This window comes from Antechinus flavipes, chromosome 4, assembly GCF_016432865.1.
Source record: "Antechinus flavipes isolate AdamAnt ecotype Samford, QLD, Australia chromosome 4, AdamAnt_v2, whole genome shotgun sequence".
Taxonomy (NCBI): Eukaryota; Metazoa; Chordata; class Mammalia; order Dasyuromorphia; family Dasyuridae; genus Antechinus; species Antechinus flavipes.
In genome coordinates, this window is record NC_067401.1 from 237132979 (window position 1) to 237143539 (window position 10561).

A 10561-nucleotide genomic window follows, 5' to 3' on the forward strand; every position below is an offset into this window, starting at 1 on the left:
ATTACCTCTGTGATATCACAGTCCTCTACAAGAATGAAGTACAAACAACAACTACTATTACAAAATAAAGGAAAATGATCCAACACTTGATTAAACAGAGGATCATGTGAAATTTGAGATCATGTAACCACAACACACTATTCCTAAGTAGTTTAAAAAAGAAATGAGAATTATGAGAGCAGAATGTATGTCCTGCACCACAAAAATATTAGGTATTAAATCTGCAATGGTAAGCCTTACCAAAGAAATAAAGAGAAAATGAGAGACTGGCCACATGCAGATATAGAAGTAAAAGACAACGTAGAAGAAGAGAGGCAAAATCCAATAAAACTAAAAGATGCTCACTATGCAAGCAAAGAAAAATTAACTCAAAAATAGCACACACAGAGATCATCTAAGATCATAGGTTTCCAAGAAAAACACAATAGGACAAAAAACCTCAATAATATAATGAGGAAAAATTCTGGACAGAGAACTTCATAGGACTTCTGAAGATAGAAAATGAAATTTCAATTGAAAGGATTTACATAGCACCTCCAGGAAAAAAAAACAAAAAAAACAAGGCTGCACACTCTAAGACACCTAGTGGTTGAATTTGACAATTCAATTCAGACACGATTCATGACTTAAAATAAATTGCTAGATATACAATATGAAAGATAGTGTATTAAATTAAAGACTTTTTGCACATTGTAAAATAATTCAGTATGAATAAAAAGGAAAAATAGAGAAAAATATTTTCCTCAAATCCAATATTCCAATTAACTAGAAAATGTAAAGTATGCAAGGAACTATAACAATAAGCAACATGGAATAACAGTTTGAATCTGTTCTGAATGCTAATATCGAAGGGTCAGCTTCTTTCTCACAGGGCACCACTTTCCCATGTAGAATCACAACAAAGGCTGACAAAGAACCCCAGTAATGGGGAAACCTTTTTTTTTTTTTTTTTTTCCTGCAAAGGGCCATTTTGGCTATTTATAACAGTGGGTCACATAAGATTATCAATTTATAGAACTCAAGCAGGCTAGATGTTCCTTACCCTATAGTATGGGGTGGAAGAGTATCACCCATTATACAGACAAGGACACAAACTAGCATCATCATAGAGTCACAAAACTTTGAGATTGTCATATCACACTCCCCTTCTAGAACTTGCTAAATTTCCCCATTTCTATGCTAGTATGACTGTAGCAAACCAGGATATACTTTGTGCATTGGAGACTAAAGGGATGCCCAAGATTAGCTTTGGCATCAGAGATAATGGCCATATCAAAAGCAAAGTGTCCTACAGGATCCATGTCTCCTTTGTCAACAGAATTTTTCTCAGGTTCCAGAATAAGATGTATATCTAGAATCATATTCCAGTAGATAAGTAGTAAAAGGTTCTGAATAGGACATTCCATAAAAAACTAAATTAAAAAACTGTTCCAGAATAATAATCATATATATATATATATATATATTTATATATATATATATATATATAAAACTGAGATTTTTCCCTTATGCTTTTCATATGGGTGAACATAATAGATAAAAAAAAAAACCAACAACAAAAATCAATGGTAGTGCAGTTGACATAAAGTAAAGAGCCTAATGCTTCTGGTGTAATTATGAATTTGTTCAACCTTTGAGAATAACAACATGGAATAATAAAATGAGTTACAAAAATGTAAATAACATATGACCAGAATTAGAACTATATCTCAAAAAATTAATATACTATAAAATCTAGGAAATTCAAGAAATAGAGGAAAACATAAAGTAATGGTTGGGGAAAATACAATTAAAATAAAAATATACACTATTACTTTGTAATCATAACAATAATAATAGAAACAAGTTTGTTATATATACAGTAAAGAAGTTAAAGTAATTTAAAAATCAAGAACAACATGGCTACTACTATTTTGAAGTCAGAAAGCATTTTTTTTCAAGGTTGAATTAACTGGTGACTAACAGAAGTTCACAGATGTGTATAATTATTTAAAGCCTTTGTTTTTTGTTTTATCTTCATGCTTTTTTTTTTCTTGCTGAGGCAATTGCTAAGGGTCACACAGCTAGGGAATGTTAAGTGTCTGAGGCTCAATTTGAACTCAGGTTCTCCTGACTCCAGGGCTGGCACTTTATGTTTACTTTTCTTTATTGTTTTTTATGCTCTTGTTTATTTTTAACATTTTATTAAAAAAAAAAACTGGCATGGAAACACCAATTTTACTAACTAAACTAAAGTACCACTACAGTCTTTCAGTATCTAACTCTTATCTACATTCTGTTTTAGTTCATATATTTTCATTCACTTCCCCTGAGACTGATTGGATCCCCAGCTTCCAGAAGGAAAGTTTCAGATAATATACAATGAAATATTTTGTGCCTTGGATCCAGAGGTGTTCTTAGCCAGAATGTGTTCCCAAACAAGAGATACAACAGCCTTTCCAAGTTTTTATTTTTAAAGCTTTTTATTTTCAAAGCATATGCTTGGATAATTCTCAATATTCACCTTTGTAAAATCTTGTGTTCCCAATTTTTTCACTCCTTTCCTCTCATCCCCTCCCTTAGATGGTAAGTAATTCAATATATATTAAACATGTACAATTTTTATAAATATTTCCACAAATATCATGCTGCATGAGAAAAATGAGCTCAAAAAGAAAAAAAAAATGAGAAAGAAAACAAAATGTAAGCCAACAACAACAAAAAAGTGAAAATACTGTGTTGTGGTCCACACTCAGTTCCCACAGACCTCTCTGGGTATAGAGGGCTCTCTTTGTCACATGATCATTGGAATTGACCTGGATCATCTCATTGTTGAAAAGAGGCACGTTCATTAGAATTGATCATCATACATTGTAGTGGGCCAGGAGATAAAAATCCATTGGCTTGAATCATTTGGCTCACCAAAATTCCCTTTTCTTATTTAAATAGCAGAGACTGCTTGTCAATATAATAAATTAATAATTTAGCCACTGAAGCAAAATGCAAACACTACTTTTTGGATTAAAGGCAAACCTTTGAACTTTAGGATAGGAAAAATAGCTCATAATAGAGACAAAACGCATTTGGGAGAAAGATACTTAAGACAATATTATGATAAACTTTACCCTGATGTATATCTCAACTATGTGCATCTCTGTCTAAGTAATGAAGATCCAGGGCTTAATCATTTATATCTCAGTAGATCTTGTTTGTTAAAGAAAATTATAGGAACTTCAAAGAATGTACTTTGTACCAAGTCTATGAGCATTTGAAGTATATATATATATATATATATATATATATATATATATATATATGTATGTTTGTCTTCTGATCAATAAACTTTGAAGATAATTTGAACTTCTCCACCTGACCCCAGAATGTTTTCATACCCTTATTCACTACAGGAGCTGAACTCCAATAATATAATGTTGTTGTTGCCTTGTACAATGATCTTCTGGTTCTGTTCGCTTCACTTAGCATCATTCATGTAAGTCTCTCCAAGCTTCTCTGAAATCAACCTATTGATCGTTCTTATAGAATAATAATATTCCATAACATTCATATACCACAATTTATTCAGCCATTCTCCAATTGATGGATTCAATTTCCAGTTTCTAGCCACTACAAACAGGACTGTCACAAACATTTTTTGCACATGTGGGTCCCTTTCCGTCCTTTAAGATTTCTTTGGAGGTAAGCCCAGTAGAAACACTGCTGGATCAAAGGGTATGCACAGTTTGATAGCCCTTTGAGCATAGTTCCAAACTGCTCTCCAAAATGGTTGAATCATTTCATAACTCCACCAACAATGTATTAGTGACTCAGTTTTCCCACTCCCCTGCAACATTCATCATTATCTTTTCCTATTATCTTAGCCAATCTGAGAGGTGTGTAGTCAGCCTTTCCAAGTTTATCTGATCCATATCACATAATGCCATCTGAACAGAATGCTAGGTACCTAAGTCAGTTAATGAGTTGGATAGATAGATGAATAAACATAAAATATTCCTCTTGTCTTTTCTTTGTTAACAAATGCGAGAAATCAATGAAGTATATTTATCTTAAGGGTGAATCTCTAGCTATTTTAAAATATTATGCACATATCCAATTGAAGAAGTAGGTAAGTTAACAAGATCTCTTACTTGAATTCACATACCAAACTTTTTATATATTTAATGAGATTCAGGACATTTTTTTTAATGGAAATAAAGATGACCAAGATTACATGCATAGCTTTATAGTTTACAAAGCATTTTATATATGTCATTTTACAATATTAATGATAATAATACATATATATATATGTTTGTTGTATTACTAAGCTTTCCTCACATCTCAGTCAATAAGGTGGTTTAGTGTTGGACCTGTAATCAAGAAGACCTACATTCAAATCAGCTTCTAATGCTTACTAGCTGTGTGACTCTTAGCTAGTCACTTAACCTGTTTATTTAACCTATTATTAACCTGTTTATGCTGCAAAACTGAAATAATAATAATAGCATGCACCTCAAGTCTTTGTAAGGAAAAAAAGAAATAATATTTATATAGCACTTAGCATAGTACCTGGCACATGGTGAGCTCTAGAAAAATACTTATTCCTTTCCCCCTCCCCTTATTTATGTTGGTGGTATAAGTAATACTATTCTAATTTTACAAATGTGAAAATTTAGGGTCAAGGAGGTTAACTTGTCCAAATTCACACATCCAGTATTGGCAAGTGGAACATATGGGAACATATGGACTTTCTCAATGCAATTCCAGTGTTCTTTCCTTTACATCCCAGCTATCTCAACAAATATTCTTGGTTTTGCCAATATCTTCAATAATAGCCTTTTTTTTATATGGTGCTGTTTACATAGTATATAGTGAGGGCAGTCCAAAAAAGAATTTGATTCTATGGACCCTGAGCCACAGATGTAGTATTTCATCTTTATATGAACATGCAGATTTTTTCATTAAAAGGCAAAATCTTCATTTCCAAAAATTGAGTGAATTAGGACTTAAAAAATGATTGCTTAAAATTGGGCAATGAAAAACGGTCAATGCAAAAAATTTTTGTAGGCCTGCAGCTTTTTCATTTAGTTGTAAAATGAATCTTTCACTCATTTCAAATGCTTGCTATTTTGTGTTGATAAAGTCAATAGAGTATTGATAGACCAATTGAGCTTGGCAATATTGCTTTTCTTATCTACTTGAATTGTAGTACCAATTAAAGATGACCTTGTTCAAGTTGACATATTTTCAGTAAAGAAGCTAATTTTTTTCCTATGCTTTTTTTCATTTTTTATGTGTTATGCTGGGCCTTTTTGTCTTTCAGTGACTTCTACCATTATTCTTTTCTTTCTAAATTCATTTTCAAGAATAAGAATATTATCCTTCCTTTTTCAGAATAATTTTTAAGGCCTATCCACCTACTTGCTTACTCCTACCCATGCTGGACGTAGGCCCAGCCAACAACCTTGTTGTCCATCACCCATTAAAGCCTCCTACTGCCTAGCATAAGCCCATCTGCTCTGTCCTACCTATCCTGATAATATTGAAGCTTCTGCACCCTTATATTCTAAGTCATGTGCTATGTTTTAGGAAACCCTTACCTAATCTGCCTAACTTTATCCAGCAATGAGAAAAAAAATGCTAGGAGTCTCCAAATTCCAAATTCGATATATCCTGGGGATAAGAACTGAAGGTCTAACTTAAGTTCATTCCTCTTATATTTAGTTCTTGAACTAAATATAAATAGCATGAGACAATTTTAAGCCTGAATAGGTTTTTCAAGGGTCAATCTCATGAAATACTAAGAGACTCATTACCAGTAAGCTTTTTTTTTTTTTTAACAAATTTTATAACCATAGCAATTCATACAATGAACTGAATAGAAAATAATTTTCTGACTGTGCTGCTCTCTTGCACTTCTGAAATCATTATGGCAGAGTGGCAGAAAATGAGGCAAATGATTCCAAAATTAACAGAATTGAAATTGTAATTGTAATTTTTTTTTACAAATGTGGAAATTTAGGATTAAGGAGGTTAATTTGTCCAAATTCACACAGCCAGTAGTGGCAACTGGAACATATGGAAACATAAATTGTCCATAAACATTAATGTAGCTGTTGTTATTTTAATAGAGGGATCCTTGTGCAATGGCCTATAGGTGGATAGGACACTACTGTTGTCAATCAACATATGTCAATCAATATTTTTAATATAAATGAAACTTGAAGAAAGAAGAAAGCTGAAGCTAAATGGAAGGATGGCTCACAGGTCCTCTTGGGAGAGGCCAATAAAAGAGTATTTGAGATTTTGTTATACATTCAAAAGCATGAGAAAAATAATTTCAGAAGATATTTGTTTACCTTTGTGGTGATGTTCAGAATAAATGTTTACTAATGACAACTTCAAAAATATTTACAGCTTATATAATAACATTTGTTATAAAAGAAGAGGTTGAAAAATTATATGAAGAATCAAAATGATGACCCAAATTAAATCAATGAATACTTTAATGATTAGTTAAATGAGAAGATGGGAATGTTAAATCCATTGTGTTTTTTGTGGAATCAAATCCCATTATGCTGATTAACTTTTTCTGTTGAGATTACCTAGGGTTTTTTTTTTTTAATTGACTTAAAAGAACTGAAAGCATTATGTAAAGAAGAGCAACCAAAATTAAAAATACAACTTCCAAGGCAAGACAAGCATTCAATGATTTGGTTGATCAAATTGTATTTCTTTACTTCAGTCACTTTATGTACTCTTAGTTATTTTATTTTACTTAATTGTTCAATTACTTTTTTATTAAATTTTTTTATTTTAAAACATGCATAATTTTCAACATTTACCTTTGCAAAATCTTATGTTCCAATTTTTTTCTTCCCTTCTCCCATCCCCTCCTCTTGACAGCAAATAATTCTTTGACCGTTCATCAATTGGAGAATGACTTGAATTCTTATAAATTTGAGTCAATTCTCTATATGTTTTAGAAATGAGGTCTTTACAGAACCTTGAACATTTATTCCCCAGTTTATTTCTTCCCTTCTAATCTTGCCTTCATTGGTTTTGTTTGTACAAAAACTTCTTAACTTCATATAATTGAAATGATCCATTTTGCATTTCATAATATTCTCTCGTTCTTATTTGGCCACAAATTCCTTCCTTCTCCACAGATTTGAGAGGTAGATTATCCTTTGTTCTTTTAATTTGCTCATTTAGGGACAACTAGATACAGTGGACAGAGCACCAGCCCTGAAGTTAGGAGGACTTTGAGTTCAGACACTTAACCTCAGAGACTTAACATTTCCTAGCTGTGTGACCCTGGAAAAGTCACTTAACCTCAATTGCCTCAGTGAGAAAAAAAAAAAACATGCTTATAGTATTACTCTTTATGTTTAAATCGTGTCATTCAATCATTCAATTACTTAATAACAGAAGGGAATTCCTACTCTGATTTCCACACCATATTAAATCACCATTTAATGAGATATATGATAACCTGTTGATTGCAATATACAATTCCAAACAATCTTATCACACTCAGAATGGCAGAAACAATAACAGTGATTGGAGTCTGAAGGTGAAGTTCACAAGAAGGTGAATAGAAAACAAATGCAGCATCTATATGCAACAATATAGTGGAGAGGCCACTGTATAGACAAAACCCTAGACTCAATTATGGTTTTTGTTTTTTTTCATCTTCTAGGTCCAGAGTAAGGAGCAATGGAAGGTTAATGGATCAAGCACATCAAGTCATGGATCAAGCACATCAAGTCATCATCACTATTCTGATTACTATTTCCTAGAAACCCAAAAGATATAATCCATGACTCTGGATGCAAGAGTCTTGATAATGGGTACCCAAACCACCAGAACTTCTTTTAGTTTAGTCATCACTGAGAAGTCACTGTAGAGTCCTGTCTTCTCTTCACCACCAGTAACAACTGCTATGTGAACTCTTTTGGTATCTGGCAAACCTGCAATCAATTTCCTTTTGGCTAGAGAAAGCTGGAGATTTGTGTTACTGTTTAATGAACTAGGATTTAGTGCCTACTCTGTGTCAGGTACAGTGCTAAATACTGCTGATAGTTCAGTCATTTGGACCATGTTTAACTCTTTATGACCCCATTTGGGGTTTTCTTGGCAAGATAATGAAGTAGTTTGCCATTATTTTCTCCAGTTCATTTTACAGATGAGGAAACTAAGGCAAGTAGAGTTAAGTGACTTGACCAGAATCATACAACCAGTGTCTGAGGCAGGTTTTTACTCAGGTTTTCCTGACTTCATGGTGCTCTATCCATTGCAACACCTAGCTGCAAGCTAAGTATTAAAGATATAAATGAAGAGTTACAAGAATACTTCTCAAATCTCAGGTAGTACCCTTGTGTAGAGAGCCAGAGATAGTGGGGAAACTCTGGGTGAGGTATAAGACCCTTCAGCCCAGAGGGAACCTGCTGATGGTGCCTGGTTCCACTATCATCTCCCCTTGGGAACATCCCACCTTCCTGAGAAATCAAGAGGAGTGACAACCTGTGTTCTACTTGAAGCAGAGATACTTGCCACAAAGAGGCATCTACATAATAATAGCAAGTGCTTATATGGCTCTGCATGCTCAGCATCCTATAGTTGCCTAGTATAGTTAGCACATGCACAGTGCACTATAGTGATGTAATTGTACCAAAATAGAGAGAACTGGAAATAAAGAGACTCCATGTTTGACCATTCACATGAGTCTTGCCCCTTCACTTCTTTCCCAAGATCAAGGACTTGGGCTGGTACCTAGATCCTCCAGAGAGTTAGTCTGGACACTACACTCTTGTAGACTTAACTGGTTTAGCTTCTCTTGGGATTAAACAGGAGCTTCACTATACCACTGAATCCTCCTGTGATGATCAGTAATTGTGCCTTGGGCTTAGTATGGTCTGATTTTATATAACAAATAAGAGGTTCCAAAATTTGTTTGCACCAATATACTAATACACTAACATCATATTTCAATGTAGCTATTAAATATTTAGCAAACAACTTATGATAAAATGTAATCATCATTCTGATCAGTACAAAGAATACTGGGTTAGTAAAATAGATAACTTTATCTCAAACATTTGTTTATCAGACATATGTAAGAAAACGACATACCTAAATGCCTGAAGTAAATGCTTATTAAAATTCAAGGTGGAATCACTCATATTAAGAGTATTCCTATATCATATGATGACAAATGTATTAGACTATTTGTATCAGATTGTATATATTGTGAATAAAGATTGTGTATATTTTTTCAAAGGAGAATCTCTTTTGTAGAGATGAGCAGTCCATTGGGTATGAAATATTGCATATGATGTCAGATATTTTTGGATGTATTACTTGGTTTTGATGATTTCCTTTTTCTTTTCCTCCTTTATTCTTTTAATTTTTTTTAATATAAGGGATGGCTCTCTAGAAAAGAAGAGGAAGAGATACTGGGGGTAATAAAGTAATGTAAAAAAAATTCTATTTAAAATATGACTGGCAATGCAAAGCATTTTATGAACTAAGTGGTTAAAGTAATTTTAAGCAAATTATTTCATCTTTCTAGTTTTCAAAGAAAAAATTTGTACTATATGATCTGCTTAATCCCAGCTCCAAATTTATGACGACATGTCTCCTTTCATAATAAAGGCCTCAATGCAGTTATATAACATTTCCAACAAATATTTTATAGAATTAGCTTCTAGTTTGAAACTTCTAATGTCTAAACCAAATTTCTTCTGCTTTAGAAAATTTATTACTGTATCTTCTTTAATGAAAACAGGAAAATGCAATTACTATTACAACAGAGGACTGGACAATAGGAGTCCCATTCCTAGAGTACATTCTTCCTGTGTCAAACAACAGGAAAAATCTGTAGAACCTATTTACAGAAAGATGTGTTGCTGTGTAAAATCAAAGGACTATACTCCCCAATTCAGAACATGTAAGGTAGGCATTCTGTTTCTGGTCAATTTACATTATGATGAAGGGGAACCTTTTTGGTTGACTGCTAAACTGGAACTGAGAGACAGCAAAAGACACCCACAGGGGCAACTCTGTCCACTTAACTTCATAGCTAGATGAAGGTGAAGAAGTTTTTGTCTCTTTACTGAGGTTGATTTATGGTCCATGAATAAAGGTCTCTTTCTCTTGTGTGCTCATTCTTTCTTGCTTTTAAGTGGAATATCTGATAAGTCTATGTCCTTGTGAGTTCCAATAGTTGGGGAGAGTGAGCTACTAGAGTAGGATCTGGAGTTTTCAGATTACCAGTACAATCCATATGAGCTATGGAGATGCAACGCAGCAGCAGATGGGACCCTCTATTAGCCAAGATTTTACTTTCTGAAGCAGTTCCATTCATTGGCCTTCCCATATTTCAAAGTGAACAAGGTTGGTTGGTTGGTTGTGTCCTTTGTTTTCAGAGGAGCAAAATGGCATCACCAAATTAGACTCAAATTACAGTGTGCCTGTCTATGACTGATCAGCCCAATATGAGCTGGGAATGCTCTATAACAGATGCCACAAATAGTTCTTGTGAAATTGGTAGGGAAAATTAGTAACAATTACTTTAACTGTG

The 10561-nt window shown here is 33.3% G+C and overlaps 1 long non-coding RNA gene across 1 annotated transcript; it reads left to right on the top strand.

The window, feature by feature from the left end:
• The first annotated feature begins 3383 nt into the window (after nt 1-3383).
• Nucleotides 3384-10139, top strand: LOC127561897 (uncharacterized). The gene is made up of 2 exons (XR_007953568.1): nt 3384-3469; nt 7679-10139. It is a non-coding gene; the product is annotated as an uncharacterized LOC127561897 (long non-coding RNA).
• The last annotated feature ends 422 nt before the right edge of the window (nt 10140-10561 follow it).